Raw genomic sequence first — 20011 nt, forward strand, 5'->3', positions numbered from 1 at the left:
AATTATTAGTTATAATGTACAGGTGACAGTATATATAATATCTTAGTGGTAGCCTTTTAACCTTATGATATTATTGTCAAAAACTAAAACCTTGTTTTCATGTCGTGTTTACTGGAGGAAATCGGGTTGACTCACCAATATGTGTGCTATAAATTAAAAAGTTGGCGGTAAACTTTATCATCAAAATTTAATGATCTGTTTCTGTATGCTCTTTTATGTCATCAATTTCAATTCGCTGATATTTAAACGCTCGTCGTTTAACAATACAATATTTTTTAAAATTCATAGCTATACATGTTTTTTCTCTCACCCCTATCATTTTGTACATAAATCAGGCAATTGGTGTTTATGTATGAAATGTTTTACAGTTGATATTTTTCTAGCCTTTAATGTTTAACATATAATCATTCATTTTATTGATTTTGTATTTACATTGTGTCATGGATCAAATTTATTCATTAAGTGTATGTTCACCTTTGTCAATATGTCGTTTGATTGAGTTAAGCAATTTCGAATGATATTTTATAGTGTGACTTTTTTAGGTTGTGATTTTACACTATTATTTCAAATCAGGGCGACGGTTGGTACCTATTGAAACGTTTAAACCCGCTTCATTTGTTTGCCCCTGTCCTAAGTCAGGAATCTGATTTTCAGTAGTACTCGTTTATTGATATGGTTCATAAATGTTTTTTGTTTTTTTTTATATAGATTACATTGTTGGTTTTCCATTTTGCATGGTTTAACACATGTCATTTTTGTAGCCCTTTATAGCTTAATGTTCGATGTGAGCCAAGTTTCACCGTAGAAGACCGTACTTTGACCTATAATGGTTTACTTTTACAAATTATGACTTGGATGATAGGATTGTCTCATTGGCACTGCTACGACATCTTCTATTGTGTAGCTTTCTATGTTTTATGTTATTTGATTTATTGGTGAATGACGTATTAATACCCAAAGTTGTTAAGTACAACGTTATTTTGACTTTGGTGGGGAGTTGTCTCATTGATAATCATACCATACATTCTCGTTTAACATTAACCAAATCCTATCCAGTAAACGAATAGTTATTATGGGTTTTAAATGAAGTAGGAAAATAGTTCATTAGAAAAAAAAACTCATGCTGTACGGAACTATTTCTTTTCCTTTCACAGAAGAATATTAGATTGTCCACTAACAATATATAAAAAGATTGTAAATAATTTTGATAGTTTTGCATTTTGTAAAGTATATTATTTGTTATGGTAACGCTGTGCGAAAAGTTATTAGAAAATAACTTTTAAATCCACAAATATGGACAAAAGAAGTGTATGGTTATTTGTTTGTTCTAATAAATTTAAATCAGATTGTTTCTGCTTTTACAAAAACGAAAATATTAAATAGTGGTCTCCGCGCGATCGCTTTTAACGAATCATATGCCTAGAAATATATCGGAGAACAGACAAATGTTAATTTTTATTTATTTTGACCCTGTTTTATTACATGAGTAATATACACCAAAAACTGCTCGACAGTTAATAAACAAAAATATGGTATCATCTGACTTTAAATCGTGTGAATATAATACTTACAACTCAAAAGCAACATGTTGTCTTAAATTCAAAGAAAACATGTGCCTTTTGAGTCAGGACACTGAAACATTGTATCGATTTAACAGTGATGGTGATAGTTAAACTAATCCGGTAACGCTTTTTTTTCGTTCTTCCTCATAATATTTATCAAGGTAAAACTATTTTCGTGATCTTTAAGAGTTCCTACAAAATACAAACAAAGGTATTCGACATTCTAGAATAACCACATACAATGATTATGTGAATACCTATATATCTATTTCGTTTTCAGACTTGCTGATAACACTATAAAATGAACCTTCTCACTATTTTATTAGTGTATGAGGTGTTGGTACTTGTACAGTCTACTAATCTGACATGTGAGCTATTTGGAGTATGTTCAATTGCAATGAATGGAACCGAATTCAGTTGCGGAGAAGAATATGAAAATGTAACCAGAGCAGACAACCTTCTTGATCTCGAACGTTTTTGGTGAGCAATCTTAACTGTTTCACAATCGAAAAAAAAAATGTTTTGAACAAAACTATGAAAGGATTTTAATTTTTATAAAGACAAATTTTAATGGATTGATTTACATTTTTATGAATTTCAGTTGTGCTATAATTTATGATGTATGTTTACATAATTGTAACTGCATGATCCCAATTACTGTCTAGTATCTATTTGCGGTACACATATGTTATTTGTTTCACCGGCAATCCAAACTTTTTTTTTATTTCTTCTTACTGTTTAAATTTTTAATATGTTATTATAAATAATAGTTGACTTTGAGCGATTTATTAGTGTTGATAATGCAAGATTCAGTTTGGCATACAGTCACTAACTGTGTGTGTGACTTTTTTTTATATTACTACAATGATCTCAAAGGGAAAGTAAATAAAAGCGTAAGTATTTTGAATTGAAAATGTATGCAATAAAGGTGTTGTTCTGTCTTTCAGGTAAAAAAAAGGTGCAATGTTATATGATAGTTATGGTCAAATAATTGCATTTTGTATTGGGGTTTTCATTGTATCATTTGATAACTTATAGTAGGGTGTCCATTGTCTAAAAAGTCCTTTAGTAAAAGAGTTTAAATTAACGGATAACACACGGCTATTTTTATTTTGCAAATTATATGAAAATCGTGATATTTTATAATCATGATTTTCATCGCAAGTTTTAATGGTCACGATTATCTAAATGAAGTGTTTTAAAAGGAACCCCCAGATCCTGTATTGTACAGGATATCTTTACATGAAAAATATAAATATTACGCTCTTCGTTGGTGTTTAGAATAATACTTTTAATATAGTTTTAAATTGTATATATCATATAAAAAAATTGGAAAGTTTTGTATTGATGTTGCTATAATTATCTCAGCATTTTAACCAGACTAAAATGTTACCCCCAATTTATCACGTTTTCATCGAAAGGGAAATAATTACGTGTACCATCACGATACTGTCAACTCTGATTAATGAAAAGACATGTGTTCATTTTGTACGGGCGCGTATTAGAACCATCTTTTTTTTCAAATTGTCGGCTTTAATCTGGGAATTATCAACTTTAATCTTGGAATTTTCTACTTTAATCTTGGTATCATCAACTTTAATCTTGGAATTATCAACATTAATCTTGGGATAACCAATTTGCAACTCTCACCTTGGAACTATCTATATTAATCTAGGAAATTCAAACTTTAATCTAAGATATTTCAACTTTAATCTTAAAATTCTCATGTTTACTTGTTGTTTGGTTGATTCATTTGTTTTGAATAGCCAGCTAACTTTGTGAATGTACTCGTTTGGCTTAATTAATATTTTGATATGAGCATCATTAGTCTTATGTAGACGAAACGCGCGTCTGGTGTAATAAATTATAATCCTGGTGCCTTTGATAACTATTATCATTTTCTTCAAAAGAATATGTTATGTGTCTCTTTAACCAAACTTTAAACTTTTTATTGAATATATATGTTCGTTATAATTGTTGATAAAATCAAATTGGTCGGGTTCGTGTCACACAAGGAATATGGAACATCAGGTGTTTGTTATGGTCTTGCATAATGCTTTGGACCTAAATCCCCCTCGGTGTGAAAGACAACAAAAATGTATCAATAAATTATACATCAACATACAGAAACAACTGCACATATTGCAAAGCTGAACAGGCATTAGGTTTTTTTTCGAGCAAACCTCTTAAACCATTGACATCAATGTGCCAAGTTAGCTGCAGGAAATTTTGTCCGTATTGACCATGTGTTTTTTTTTTCGTCTGTCGCAACGCATTTGCATTTTTTATGCCTGGCTTTATAGCACCAACATTTATTTTCACTTTTGTATAAGTTTATATTCCTAAACATCCCGCATTTCGATTTTCAGAGTATTCATTTTCATCTAGTCATGTGCAAAAGCAATATTTTTTAGTTCCCACCAGGTTAAGTTATTAACTTTCAATATCCTCTTCTCCTCCCTCAGGATTAATTGGTCGTTCCCTTACTGAAAGCTAATAAAAAGGACGATATCAAGTGATAGTCTGAAGAAAAGTATTATCATAAACATCATTACCGTACAAACTAGGATTATATTGGTATCTATAGTTTGTTTTGCTTACTGACTGAATTTTGTTGAAATTCTTAGAGAAAAGGATTTTATATACTCTCGGCACGATATAACCGTTTTGTGTGAATATGGTGTAAAGCTATCAAGAATCAATCAATACAAATTTGACATGGAATTGACATAATCAATGTTCAGTGCAAAGGAGGTAATTTAAGGTCAGATGAATTCGGCCACAAAGACATATACACTCAGCCACCATCATACACACTAAATATATATTTGACCCACTACTTATAGTATCTGAGATAAGGACTAAGCCACTAAAAATAACCTTGTTTAGTGATAAATGAAATAAGATCGAGGTCAAAAAATTTGTTTACGACTAACATGTAGACCTTGCAAGGATCAAACAATTAATAACCCAATATAGTTATCTTAGAAATCGTATTAAAAGAGATGCGAAGTATACCAAATGGAAATTCAAGCTCACGGGGAATACTCGTAGGACGAACAATTGTTTTTTAACAGTCATTAAGTTACAATGAAAATGAGATCAAGGAAATTAATTATATGACAGACGAGAACTTAGTAACATAATGGATGAATATACGATAATCTATTCCTCTACCCTCTGATATATGAAGATATACAAAATTGTACAGAGTTGCAGACTCCACTATCAGAATGTAAGCTACAATGTATCTGCGAATTGCTTCGAATGCGATTTAAAAAAGAAGAACTGAAATCTGGTCGGTGGGCTTTCGACTTAAATGAAGACAATGAAACGCAATAACTACTGCTACAAGTAGCTTATGCAATTTGTCTATGTTGTATCAAACTGATGAAATCCTTATCTATATTAAATCGCGCGTTTGTATATATAAGCTGATATGAAGATAACTCAGAGATCTGTATTTGTGATTGATGTTGTTACAGTCCCCTTTTGGAACATCAGTTTCATGGCAAATGAAAGCCAATTGGTGAAAAGTGTGTAAGGTGGAGTGGTGAACCTGTTTCATGTTGTCATTTTGTTTTACTAATTTTGACGGACAACCCTCCCAATTTTTTCTCCGTTTACAGTATTTCTTATTTCTATAAAGTTAAGATATACTCAGACCTGCTAATCAAATCCAGTGTATGTTAATATGGAACTGAGTACATTTGTATGAGCTTCCGCACTCACCAAAAGAAAACTGGATTTTTCCCAAAAAAATATTAACGAGCACCTTTTATCAGAACACGGAAAAAAAAATCATTAGAGATTACTAATATCTAATTTATTAAAATTCCGAATTTGGAAATTCTAATAAGCCGAGGTAACTGTTGTTCAACAGGTGAATGGAACGATATGCATCCTGTAAGCACCAATGTCCATCTCGACACCTATTTGTCAACAAAAATATCGAATTAGTCCTCAATATAGAACTATAGTTATATTCCTTTGAAATGTTTGAATTTATTTTGCTGTAAATGCATATATGTAGGAACTACCAGCTGTTCTAACATGACTCTGTGTTATTCTTGAAATTTTAGCTGTCACCATTAAGCCACATTTAAGAAACCCGTGACCACTGTAAACAACAACAACATTAATATTTCGATAAGGCTTGTTGTCCTCTTTCCAATTATATTACATACAGTCGTGTGTTATTCCATTAACCCAAATCGATAAAACTCGTTGACTGGGCACCCTAATATTAGAAAAAATGGTTTTTAATTTTATATGTATTCCCTATCTCAATTGAAATATACATTTCAACCAGTTTAACAAGTTGTCTAGCTAGGACATACATACATTGTTCTTGTTGGGCCATGCTATTTTATATACGTATGATATTTTTAATAAAAAAAACTTTTCAAACTTGCAAAAAAGGGGACAAAATTCAAAGTCATAATCTATGGTTGGACTTCCATGTTTTAATTTAATGAACAATCTTTGAATAAAATATATATAAATAAGACATGTAGGTAAGAACGTTAAGATGAAACGAGCGTAGTAAATGGTGAGCCTGTTATATATGATTAGCGTATTCATATATGTTTTCATAAATATTTATTGTAGTAAGCTCCAGGAACCTTCAATTGCAAATTTGAATTTAAATAAGTGTTAAAAAAATAGAATTCAGGTATCTGGTACCTTTCATAACTATTCAATTTTAATAGTACCGAACCTTTACATGCTGTATCAATCTTAACTTTGTCGGCAGTCGTGAAATAGTCCTTCTAGGACTAAGTCTGCTTTTCAGGTTAACTTGATTTTGGTCCTAGGTTTGTCAGTATATGAAACGCGCATCTGATGTATTAAATAACCTTCAATAACTATAATCAGATCAATCTTAAATCATGTCAAAGGTTAACTTTGACCAGTCAAAATGTGCAGGTGAGGACTCCACACATATGTATTATACGAATAGTTTATATTTAAACCAGGAAAATAAAAAAGGTCAATAGTTTATGCCTTGAAGCAGATGTCATTGAAAGTTTATATCGTCCGGGTTGATTTTTCAAAAATGAGACCTACATGTATCGTTCAGAAAGAACCTCCATGCAGGTATATAAACTATGATATAACAAGTATATAACCATACTAGTTCTTATTTACCTGTAACATACACATTATAAAACATTTTCAATGTTCTACAAATCTTTTATGCATTTATATGTGTGTTTAAAAAATGTCCGAACAGTACTAATTCACTATATATTTCCAAGGCGGAGACATGGAAAATCAGAGGCATTTCACCAACCATTTTCACCCCTGACCGCAATCACCAATCAAACAAAATGACAATTCCCTTATGATTTTTTTCTATTATTTTGACTTTTTCTCTTCCAGTTTTGAAATATTTTTATTTCACAATAATTTGTGAACCCTATTGATTTTTTTCATTGAGCTTAAGGGACTTTCTTATTATCTGAATTCAAATTTTGCTTTACTTCTACTTGGTATCTGGCGCTATTGATCGAAGCCGTTCCCCAATGGTACCGTTAGTCAAATTCTGTTTGTGATGGAAATTTCATCTGGTCTTATTAGACGAAACAGATAGGATGCAAAATGGCTACTTTTGTAATTTCCTTGTTTTGTTCCTCTCTAGATATCGGTCTTCACTCTTAATCTATCTTATAATTAACTGTCGTATAAGTAAGAGGTGTAGCTAGATAATATAGGTGTTTGTATCCCTCATTTTCTAAACAACGACATGCCAAGTCATGCATTTACAGTTGTTTTCTATTCGTTAGGTTTGTTTGAGCTTTTGACCTTCGGTTTTGAATTAACATTGGATTTTTTGTTATTAGACTTTTTACTTGATATTTAAATGATCGTTAACATGCATGGGATATATATTTAAACAGTTATCATTGCATGTATGTATGGTGCATGTGAATACTGCATTCGAGGCATCAAAATTCCTCTTATATCTACAATTATAGAATTATGAATATCTTAATATATGTGCGAGTTAACAATTGAAGATTGTGCCACCTGTCAATCACGAGTATCTGTTTGTATTTGTATCTCTTGTCAGGAATATAACAGATGTTTTCCATTCGTTTGGTGTGTTTGAGCTTTTTATTATGCCATTTAATTAGGGACTTTCCTTTTGAATTTTCCTTGGCGTTCAGTATTTTTGTGATTTTACTTTTTGTCATGTCCATGATGTTTTTACATTTAATTTTCCTTCTCAACAAAGTTGCAGTGTCAATATTATATTAAAACTGTGATTTGGTCCGTGCGTAATATACATATGTATACTGTAGAGCTAATGCTTCTGGACCAATCTTCACCATTCTGCATCACAACATTATTGATATCTGGTTCTCTTTGGTAAACAATTCAAACGTAAAACGATATCGTCTTATTCAAAATAAAATTGTCTAATAATTCTATTTGAAGTAATGTAGTAACGACACTTGATTAGATTTCGCAGTACTTATATTCAATATGTCAATTTCGCTATACATCTTATGATATTGTGAAAATGATTTTCCTGTAAAGGCTTGTCATAAAAGTGAAGGACCATGTTTTCCTCTTGTAGAAGTGCACTTTTATGGATATAGTTTTTAATTCTATTATTATCAGTATATCTTTTAAAGTAGTCAAAAAGATAATTCTGTGTTTCAATGTTATTTTTGCAAAAAATGCTGGTACCTTGAAACAAAGACTGACCTAGCTGTTGCAGTCTAAAACTGGTATAAGTAATGCTATGTACATGTATGGACTTTCAATGAATTCACAATTTAAATTTGTATACCAATATTTCTTAAATTAGCAATAATCGATTACCAGAAAATACCAAAAACTTTGTATTTATTTAAATTGTCTAATTGTTTAACAAATTGACCAGCTGACTCGGGACAATTTTTGTATTCCTTTGTATATCTATGTACATTTTGGGGTATGGTATTTTTAATTGTTGAGTATTCACTTATCTAATTCCCTATATCAATTACACTACAAACTATTAAAGTCTGAAATGGCCTATATCTGTACTCGACTGTACTGATTTTTACTCGACCAGTCTGAATTGGTCTGACTTTTACTTGACATTACTCGACCCCAGTCTGAACCATACTTGACTGTACTGAATCGTACTTGACCCTTATTTTTGCCGTTGAAAATAGTCTGAACTATTACTCGACCAGTCTGAAACAGTCTTAACCCATTCTCGGCATGTACTCGACCTATTTTTCCAGTCTAAACCATACTTTACCAAAGGTCTGAACAATACTCGACCAGTCTGAACCATACTAGACCAAAAAACCTCTAGTTTTTTAACTGTTAAAATAAATTTCTTTTTAACTGACATATATAACAACAGCCAACAAAATTTATAAAAACATTTAACCTTATAAAAGAAATATATCTCTGATTATATTTAGGATAAAAAAATATATTATATATAACTTATATCAAAAAGGGATAAAATTAAACAAATAAATAAAATTGTTTTTCTGATTAGTGGTGAAATATAAAGTATAACCTCTGCTTTGGGGCAAACTCATAAATAAGATCACACCTGGTCAGAGGTATTAAGTTCTAAAAAAACATTGATTCAAAATTGCAACATCCTGTTTAAATTAAATAACATCATATACATGTATGTACTAGATAAGTAATACACGAACTTAAGAAAATAGGGCTTTCTTTTTACCTGTAAAACACACATGTACTGAGGTAATTAGAACATATTAAAGTGCTTTATGTATGACATGTTAATTTGACAAAAAAATACTTAAAGTAATTGAAATTTTTTTTTACTGATACTTTGGAATACATTTCCTTTTTTAAAAAGGTTATAAAGGATTGCTATGGAAATTCTATTATCATGATTATATTAAATTCTTGGTTTAATAAAACAAAACAATTAAGCTCTCATTTTTTTTAAATTTATTAAGTTGTTTTATATACTATTTTATATTATCTAAAAAAAAAAACATTCACTGCATTATCACCTGAACTCAACTGACACCATACATCTATACTAGGCTTTAGTTAATGGTGAAAATAATCCGGTTACCATAAAATACTACAGAAATTTTGATTAATATTGAAAATATTAGTCACAATTCATTTTTTTTAGATTATTTGATCAGCTTGTTTTATTTATATTTTAAAAGTTGATATTTATTATTATGTAAGTGTTGATTAAAATTGAGTTGAAGTTAGATTATGATTGATTATAGTGAAATTTTAATTTCAATACTGTATTGAATACATTTTTAATTTCAAGTTGTTGTTCAAATTCCTAAATTGATAAAATTCAGTTGATAGATACAAAGAATAGGTCTAGGTTGGTTAAGACTTGGTCGAGTATGGTCGAGTATGGTTCAGAATAGGTCGAGTAAGGTTCAGACCAGGTCGAGTACGGTTCAGACTAGGTCGAGTACGGTTCAGACTCGGTCGAGTACGGTTCAGACTCGTATAAAATGGTTAAGTACTGGTCAAGTACACATTAAGACTGTTGAGTATGGTTCAGACTACAGTCGAGTATTATCAAGTAAATATCAGACAAATTCAGACTGGTCGAGTAAAAATCAGTACAGTCGAGTACAGATATAGGCCATTTCAGACTTTTAATGGTTTGTAGTGTTAGTCGCTCATATAGAAGAACAGTTTTTTTAAAGTACTCTTTTTCTGGATTTAATATTTTTCAATTATAGATGTTATTTAACTCTTGAAAAACGATTTCATTCAAGTTTTTCTTTGTTTGTGTTTAAATTTATTTTTACTTTACCGACTGTGCTAGGGCTGTATAGCAAGTAAAGGTCTTTAAAAACTCTCATCATAATTTCTTCATGACATGTTCTCGCTTGCAGCATTAACAGATACAATCGTTGCCATTACAATAAAGAGCTGTATAAATTACGAAATATTTCCGTAATGATATACAGAAAAAGTCATGCGCGTATTTTCCGTTTTATTTGCTGGCTTAGAAAGAAACTGCCTTAGCATGCTGCTGTATTTGGCCAACACACAGTCACAGTAAGCTAAACATGGTATGCATTTTAAAATTCTTTGTTATTGATTGACATATGTAAATTCTTTTTCCTTTTTTATGTTTTTTTTTTTTGCTGCGTAGTTGCTGCGTAGTTATCAATTAATAATTAGTTTTTTTCAATACAGTGGGAAATATGTTAAATGTATATTCACAGTGTAGATACTATTCTGTACGCTCTCCGAAAGTCGCGATTTTCGAAGCGAGAACTTTTTGGATCACATTTTAAATTTGATGGGTATAATGAATTAAACGGTAAGTTGATCATCTGTACATTGCTTAATGATTAATTCAGCCGACATCGATATTCTCAAATGGTTTAGAATTAAATTCTGCACATTCATTATTCATATCTTTGCCTTAATCAAGAGATTTTCAAGTGCATCACTAAGAAAAAACAGTCGGCGAACCTAAAAACAACCTGTTTACCCTCTTAGTGTACAAATTAACGTAAAAACCTGACTTAATTAACTAAATGAAGTATATTTCAAGTGGTGGTAAAAGTTTCAACCAGATCTTTGAAGCCAGAAATAAGAAAAGTACACTTGTTTGAATTTCTCACTGTACGATCAGTCTCGCTTGTATATTTTAAACTGTATGATCAGTCTTTATGTCACTGTATTCTAGTGGTGATTTCAAAGTTATTTACGATCCATTAGAAGGTGGCATTTTTCTAATTAACACAAATATATGTCAATACATTCACATCCTGAAATTTTATGAAACATGTTTTAGCTTGATAGGGTGTACTCGACTTACTACATTAAGTATATAAGGATGTTTAAATGTTGCTAAAATAAGAGGAAGGTTTGATTTATACTAGTATATAAGTTTCAGAAATGTCCTCCATTATTCTTAAAATTGTACAAACACACAGATTTAGTTGCTATATAAAAATGCATGTATTTACATACATTCGAGGCTGTACTGTAGCCTATAATTGATCACAGTTCCTTCACTTTGTTTAAGATGTAGAGCTGTCTCTTTGACACTCAATTGTACACCACTTTGTCAAGCGGGGGGTTATAGTGATAAAGAAATCTGTCTTTCTGGTCCTCCGTTGGACAGGTACAATATGTTTCGCCGGTTTTGTAAGCGCATCTCCTCATAAACCACTTAATATACATTGGGGGTTCCGGCCATTTTTAAATGGAGAGGGGGTCCAATCCAGGAGAAAAGGGGGTTCCAAATATATGTTCCCATACAAATGCATTGATAGTTAAAAAAGGGTTTCAAACTGCCGGATCCCCTTTTTTGAATCCGTCACTGATATAACTATTAATTAATCTTATTAGGTTCCTTATCATAAATGTCATTATGATAATGACTGTATTGTGCACCTTCTATTTCGAATTTTAGTAAAAATCTGTTATGGGGTTACTTCATATAAGATATTACGGACTTGAACATTGCCTTATATGGGGGCACCCATCAGGTATTTCCAATACCTCCAAAACCAATCATTAAAGTTTTCTGAAATTGCTCGAATTATCCCCCTACGCAAAGCTGTCTTTATCCATTTTTTGTTATTTTAAAAGGACAAGCTTGATTTATGTTAATATCATCAATTGGTCAACGGCGGATGGTGTACATAATCTTTAAAAATGTAATAGCTAAACAGATAACTGTAACGATACACTATTACAAAGTCCACATGCGAATCATGTATTACTTTTTAGGCATTTGATTTAAAATAAGACTGATGGAACAAAAATACAATTATTTTGCCGTCTAAAACATTCATCAGAAATATATTTGTATTGTCTGATGAAAGTAATTACACGTTATAGTTCCCTGAATAGTTCATAATATCACATAAACAAGTATATACCTTCAAATTGCTGTTGTTTTTTCTTCAAAATCACGACTGGTCATACAGTCAAAAAATCTGAAATCGCTTCTAGAATACAGTCAGTTCTAGACTGATCGTACAGTAATTTATTTTGGGATCCTCAAGGAAAACATATTTTTCATGGGAAATACGAATATTCTACTTAAATACGAAAACAATATTGAAACAGTATATATTTAACTGTAAACTGATGCAAATATTTGCAATAAAAAATTATTTGCTTTGTACTACGAGAGCAAAATTGTCCATCGATTTCACTTTTTTTCTACCAAGTTGATGTGATGCACACGTATATTTTATATTCTAATGAATGTTTTTGTTACAGTTACTCATATTTATGATGCTATATATACCTTGAAGATGTTCAAAGCACTCTATAGATATAGGAGTAAACAAATGATGAGAAAAGTTACCGTAGGCAAGACCGTCCTGTTAGCCAGTTGGAAATCATTGCTTCGAAAATCGCGACTTCCGGATAGCGTACAGAATAGTATCTACACTGTGATATTGATTCTAGAAAATGAAAATAAAAACACTTGATTCAATACGTATAATCTGAAAAGTCTGAGAGGGTTAAATGACTTACGGGTTAGTCGTATAACATTTGACTTTGATATTTCATTACATAGGATATTATACTTATTGGTTTTTTTAAAATCTGATCAAACATCGTAGTGAATTAATCAAGTCTCTTGTATTGTTACTGCCTCATGTTTAGCTTATAAAATGTTCCTGTTTACCATTGGAGGGATTTGAATTTTAATAAATTATCAATATATTTAATGTCCCGACAGAACAAAAAATAATTGTAAGGTTTTTGAAAAATGTAGTGACTGTAGAATATATCCCCTTTACCAATTTCATTGTATGTATAACAATGCTGTACCATGCAGTACCACACATAATGTTTTAATAACTGTACATAATTTGACGACTGGTGGCGAGTTAGGCATGAATAGTGGCAGAAGCACTGCTTGTCGAAGAAAAAGCATATCAACATTACTTAACTCAAAGGATTAAAAAAAAGGGGGCCATAAAAAATCATACAAATCAAACGTAAGACTTATCAAACCAAGATATATTGACATCTCGATTACGCTTTTTGTAGAGTTCATGTGATTCTCTGTGTTTATTACCAAGACTTATGTAATTGATTTATAAGATTGGACATCAGTTATTTCAACGTTGGTGACTTGTTTTACATCACGGAAGAAATTAAAAGTGTCGCTTGGAAATCGAATACGTCATTTACAAACCATTATTTGTTCTTGTCCATTCGTTTTTGATGTGTTTTGTTTTTTGATTTTGCCATGTGATTATGGACTTTACGATTAGATTTTCCTCTAAGTTCAGTATTTTTTGTGATTTTACTTTTTTCAAGTTGTTTTATGTTACTAACTCAAATTTTCCTTAACTATGGTAGCCTATTTAAGGAATATTATTTCGCATTGCTGCTCACAGATTACCAATATATTTTAAAAGAAAAGAGTTTGTGAATTTATGGAGACAATGCAAATAGTCTACCAAGTCAGATCAGTCAGATTTATTAACACCTCTGTAAATTGACGTACTTACAACCTAACAATTCCCCACACGATAAACCTGGAATCAAACTTTGGTTTTCCTAAACAAACTCGACATTCGGAATTTTATTCAGAATAGGTAATGTTTGCAATGTTTTTGAAAAATATGGAATAATTTAGAATATTAAGACACGTTAGGGTACCTTCGTGCTAGAATAAGAGTGTTTTATAAAGGAATGTTTATATTTTCCTTACGTTTTGTTTTTAACCTTGAATTAATTAGGATCATTTTTTACTATAGCTAGTTCAGAATTTTAATATACAGGTGATAATATCCACAATATCTCTGTGTCTGACATAATCCATTAAAATATCAATTTCTACAATTTAAACGTTGTTCTAAATGTCGTGTTTACCGGGTGAAAACGGATTGTACAATCAATAATAAGCTATATAGGAAACTTGGGTTTGTCATTCTAAAGTTATTCGGGTTTTTCTGTTCGCCAATTTATCTGTTATCAAGGTTTTTAACACAGGGTTGATATATAAACACATATTATTCGATAAATACAGTTTATTCAAAACTAATAAGTATACCTGTTTTTGTTCATCGGAGATTTTGTACCTGCATCCGGCCGATAGAGTTTTCGTACATATTTACATGCGTTACATTATGGTCTTTTATAGTTTACTATGTGGTATGATCTTTGCTCATTGATAAAGACCATACGTTTACCTTAGTTGTTACCTACTGTGTCATTTGTTTTGTTTTTTTTGGTCGGGGATTATACATTAACAATGATATCCCTTTTGTAATAGAGTCTGAAAAAAATGCACGAACTCCACTAAAAACCGGGAGTAAAATCAGGTGCTCTGGAAGGGAAAGCATTTCCAGCACCGTAGATGGTCAATTGGCAATATATGAAAAGTTTACAAATATTACTCGTATTGATTTCTATATGATAGGAACGTTTTCATTCGTTTTTGGATATGGTTTTGATGTTTAATGAGTTATCTATATCTTTTGACACTGCTGTATTTGCATGATTGAGATACAGGTGTAATACCGCCATTGATTTTCCCCTATTAGTCTTTGTTAAAGTGGCACTTTAAAAAAAATGTACAGTATTTACATTTATTTCAACCAAAGAAATACTTTGCATGAATAAAGTTTAATCCTTTCCAGTGCTACTGTGAAAATTTCACACTACCTTCATTGCATATAAGAAAGTTACCATCACCGGAATTAAACAACCTAATTTTTACACTGTTATTTACTGGTTACCTGCTTTGGTAACTATGTAACCTTAACTTTCCAAAATATTTTATAAGGCCATCAAATAAAAAAAGAATGATGCTTTCAGACACCCAACATACATGTTTATGACTCAGAAAAACTTAAGTGCATTGAAATGAAGGGTTAATTTTCTACAACTGTTAAATTCAAGGGAATATTTTTTTAGATCTACTTTCGTATACAACCGGATGTGACGTACCATGATTTGGTGGTATTACACCTACAGCTAAAAAAGCTTATTATCATCGAAATGTATTTATCTGATTAAACGTATGTCAAAACACCATGTATAACTAACAAACGGCATTTTATATTACGATTTTTTAAAACATGTCCCTTGATATCGAAACATCGAGTAGGTCAATAAATTTGCTAAGTGCAAGTTCAAACGACATATAAAAAAACTTTATAATTTCTGTATGCCGTCTGCCAATTCTGCTTCTTTTCTCCTTCAAATAAAGAAATAACTAAAACACTAGTTTCAGATATTGTCAGGCACATAAACAGGAAAAGTTTAATCACAAAATTGCTGAACTCCGAGGAAAATTCAAAACGGAAAATCCCTAATCAAATGGCAAAATCAAAAGGACAGACACATTAAACGAATTGACAAAAACTGTCATGTTCCTGACTTGGTACAGGAAATTTCTTATGTAGAAAAGGAGGGGGATGAAGTTAAACCTCTTACTTGTATGACAGTTGCATCTAATTCCATTATGCTGATAACGATGTTGAAATAAATGAAACATGTTGCACTTCACTATCTACAAAAGACAAACAAATTATGTTTCAATACGTATTTGATACAGTTTTCGAATAAATATATATGCATACCTTTATCAAACGAATACAAATACGTGTGATCAGGCAAATAGTCAACGCCTTTGTCGGTACATTCAAATCGAGTGCATCGTATTTATAAACTGTGATTTATTAAACCCTTTACAATTCTATTGATATAATATTTATATTGCCATACAACAAAATTAATCTGCCAAGTATATAGATATATTTCTAAAATACCAACATACAATATTTATGCTAATGTATATATATGTTGTTGTTTTTTTTTTGCCCAGACATTGTGCTAACCATGATCTATATCTGTATACTATCCTTGCTTGGGTTGCTTCTGTGCGCAGAGTCGACTTCATTTGTATGTGAGCAGATGGGAATGTGTTCTATATCTATAAATGAAACGGAATTTAGTTGCGGAGAACAATACACAAATATAACCTTGTTTGACTTTCCTCGAGAACACCGTACGTTTTGGTGAGTTATCTGTACTGTTTTATAATAAAAAAGGCTCCCAAATTTCTTTTCATGCATATAATTTGCATTATTTGCATCCATTGAAAGAGTTTTCATTAAGAGAATTGGGCCAAAATCTGTACGCCGCTTATTTACTGTATATTACAAAAACTTCCAGAACTTGGATATTCAATTATCTCCCATATTGTTTTGTTGGGGTTTTTTTTTTTTTTTTTTGGCATTTTTACCTTTTGTTATTCTACTGGTGTTTTTTTTTTTCTTTTTCTAACGCACTTGAATTCGAATGTGTGTAATACAGAATTAGAAATCTGATTAATATAAATTAAATACGACCAAAGATTTTTTTAAATGCATCAAAGTTCTGCTTAAATATAACATACAAGACGAGTATATGTTATTTGTGCATTTCAGTAAATAGTAAATGACGTTAGCTCCACTGCTGTGAAATAATATCAGAGAAAATTGGCGCGGTCTCTTTTTGTTTCAATTTCTTTAATTATTATAATTGATTTTAATTATGTAGATAATAATAGTGTGTATTCTTCTTTGACATTTAAATTGCTACAAGAGAATATAAGAACTAAAAATTGTATTGTGAATCGGCATTTATACATCCCGACGTTTAGTTATTTTGCTATGATAATTTTTATATTCCTGTCTTGTACTTATGAACCGTATATATATATAGAGTATCAATATGCAATTTTAATTTTTCTTTGTGAAAGTAGATATTTATTTTATGTCGATTACGATTGTAACACAATGTTAACTTTTGTACTCCATTTTTTTACATTGGTATCTATCATGTCTTTTGTTTTTTCTAATCACACATTTATGTCAGTACAATGGAGTTATATTCAACTATCATACAGGTAAGATGCTAAGCTAGCTATAAAACAAATTAAATCTACCATTTTTAAAATAAGGAATTGTCTGTAGCACTTCAACAATATGATCATTTCATTTGATTCATTTGACATGTTAGAGCTTTTGATTTTTACATTAATGAAAGAATTTCTTGTTAAAAAGAAAAAAAAATCGACCGCTTAATCACATTCATTACGGAAAGTCCCTTATCAAATGGCAAAATCAAAAGCGGTAACACATCAAACGAATTGAGAAGAACTGTCTTCTTCCTGACTTGAAGTTCAGTATTATTTGTTTTTTGTTATCTTACTTTTTTCAATTTTGTAGGAGATGCATATGTGATTACGAAACAGATCATGACGGTGATCACGTGACTGACGCAAGCGACGCAGACATTTTGATATACCTAATGTGAGTACACAATAATATTATTTAGATATATGAGAAATACTTGCTTTTACAAAAATATACTTAGAAATGAAAATCAACATAGAATAACATTTCCAATGATAATGTAAAACAAATGACAATCTTGATTATTGAATCAGTTTATTTAATTAATACGTTACCGGCATGACTTATGAACGTCAAAAATATGTCACTCGAAGTTAGCACACGTTTGTTGCCCATGTTATACAAACCCGGCGATAAATGTTTTTTTTTTAATTTTGATAATACCTGTTGTCATCTGTAAAAAAATATATTCAAACTGCTCCAACATGAGAAGGAAAGATTAAAATGACACTCCACAAATGTATAGAAACCATCACAAGCCATTCTTGTACAGTACAACCTGTCTAATCCGACCCCTGATTATTCCAACACCCTGCGCATGCTTTAGTCGACACATTTTCATGGTCTCAAATTATGCCTTATCTTACAAAACAAAACTGAGAATGCCGACACCCTGCTTAACCTGACCTTTTTTCTTGTCCCCCAGTGAGTTTGATAACACAGATTACGCTGTATTTAGTTTTGATATTATGAAATCAGTTATTAATATAAAACGATGCGTTAATAGTACTTATAAGACAAGTCACCATCCAAGACAAAATATGTAAAAGTTAACCAATATAAGTCAAAGTGCAGCTTGCAACACGAAGCCTTTCCTCCCACCGAATGGCAATCTGAACCGAGATCCCAAACTGACTATAATGTAAAGCCAAAGAATGAGTAACGAGAAACACTTAGGAACCTCATCAACAAACGACAACCACTGAACAACAGGTTCCTGAATAATAAGTCAGAAATCGTCAGTCTACCTTTCTACTGGTATTGACAGTTCTTCCGTACACCTAGTTATGACAGACGTACCCTAGAACTGATCATCATGATCATAATAAAACGGTTTAATACAGGTTACTCTGTAATTTAAATGCATAAAACGATCCAAGAACTGTTCTTCACATTATCAGTTCTAGGGTACATCTACCCACAAGTTATCTAGAGACTTACATAAGAAAAGACCTGTCATTTCTACATTTGTAATGGGATAACTTTAAAAAACGATCGGTGGCTTTTTGTTAACCATATTTTGAAATCTTCTGAATTGCCGGATTCGAACAAAGACTTGCATTTGAATGCTGAATTGAATATCTTAATTTAAACAATACTTTTGCAAAATTAAGGAAACAGTAGTATACCGCTGTTCGAAGTTCATAAATCGATAAGAGAAAAAAACAAATCCGAGTTACAAACTAAAATGGAGGGAAACGCATCAAATATAAGAGAACTACGACACAACAGAAACATAACATTAAAATGTAACTCACACAGAAACGAACTACAATATAACAATGGCCATTTCCCTGACTCGGTAGAGTGCATTTTAAGATAAAAAGGGTGGGTTGAACCTGTTTTTGTGACATGCCAAACCTCCCGCTTTTATGGCAATGTTAATTATAACATTACAATGACAACATTACATGACAGGACTACAATACAAATAAGTTGGAGAAAATATAGGACAGCGAAACAAACGATTAATAGCTAACAAATGGTACCTAGTTAAAAATTTAATACGCCATGCAGACGAACGCCGTGTCCACACAAGACTAACCAGTTACGCCCAGATGAAAAACGTTTGAAAGCCAAAACAAGACAAAGCTGACAAGCACTGAGGGCCAAATGTTCCAAAAAGATGCGACCTATACGTCCAGGGTTATCCACGTGGGACAAGAACATCCTTTAATATTATTTAGAATTTAGAATAATACATACTTTTGCAAACAGTAAATTTTATAAAATGGCAAAGGTCTATATGTTATACATATTGAGTTCGTGTATAATTTTAGGGAAATGCGCATGTTCGTTACTTGTCACATGATACTTTTTTACAGACTATAAATCGTCAGCAATAGATTATCATCTTAGTAAGGTTAGTTTAATATAAACAATGTGATCGAAAAATGATTGTTTCGTTCTGTAACGACATGATCACATACAATTTAGTTAATGCGATATTTGTCCACGAAATTGAAAAAGCTTAACTTTGCCTCCATCAAAATTATATATATAATTTAATTTTGGATGTAACGCGTGTTCTGATTGGCTGACGTTATTTTGTTATCAGTCCATAGACATAATTTGGTC

Source organism: Mytilus edulis, chromosome 10 (genome assembly GCF_963676685.1).
Source record: "Mytilus edulis chromosome 10, xbMytEdul2.2, whole genome shotgun sequence".
In the NCBI taxonomy this organism is placed as follows: domain Eukaryota; kingdom Metazoa; phylum Mollusca; class Bivalvia; order Mytilida; family Mytilidae; genus Mytilus; species Mytilus edulis.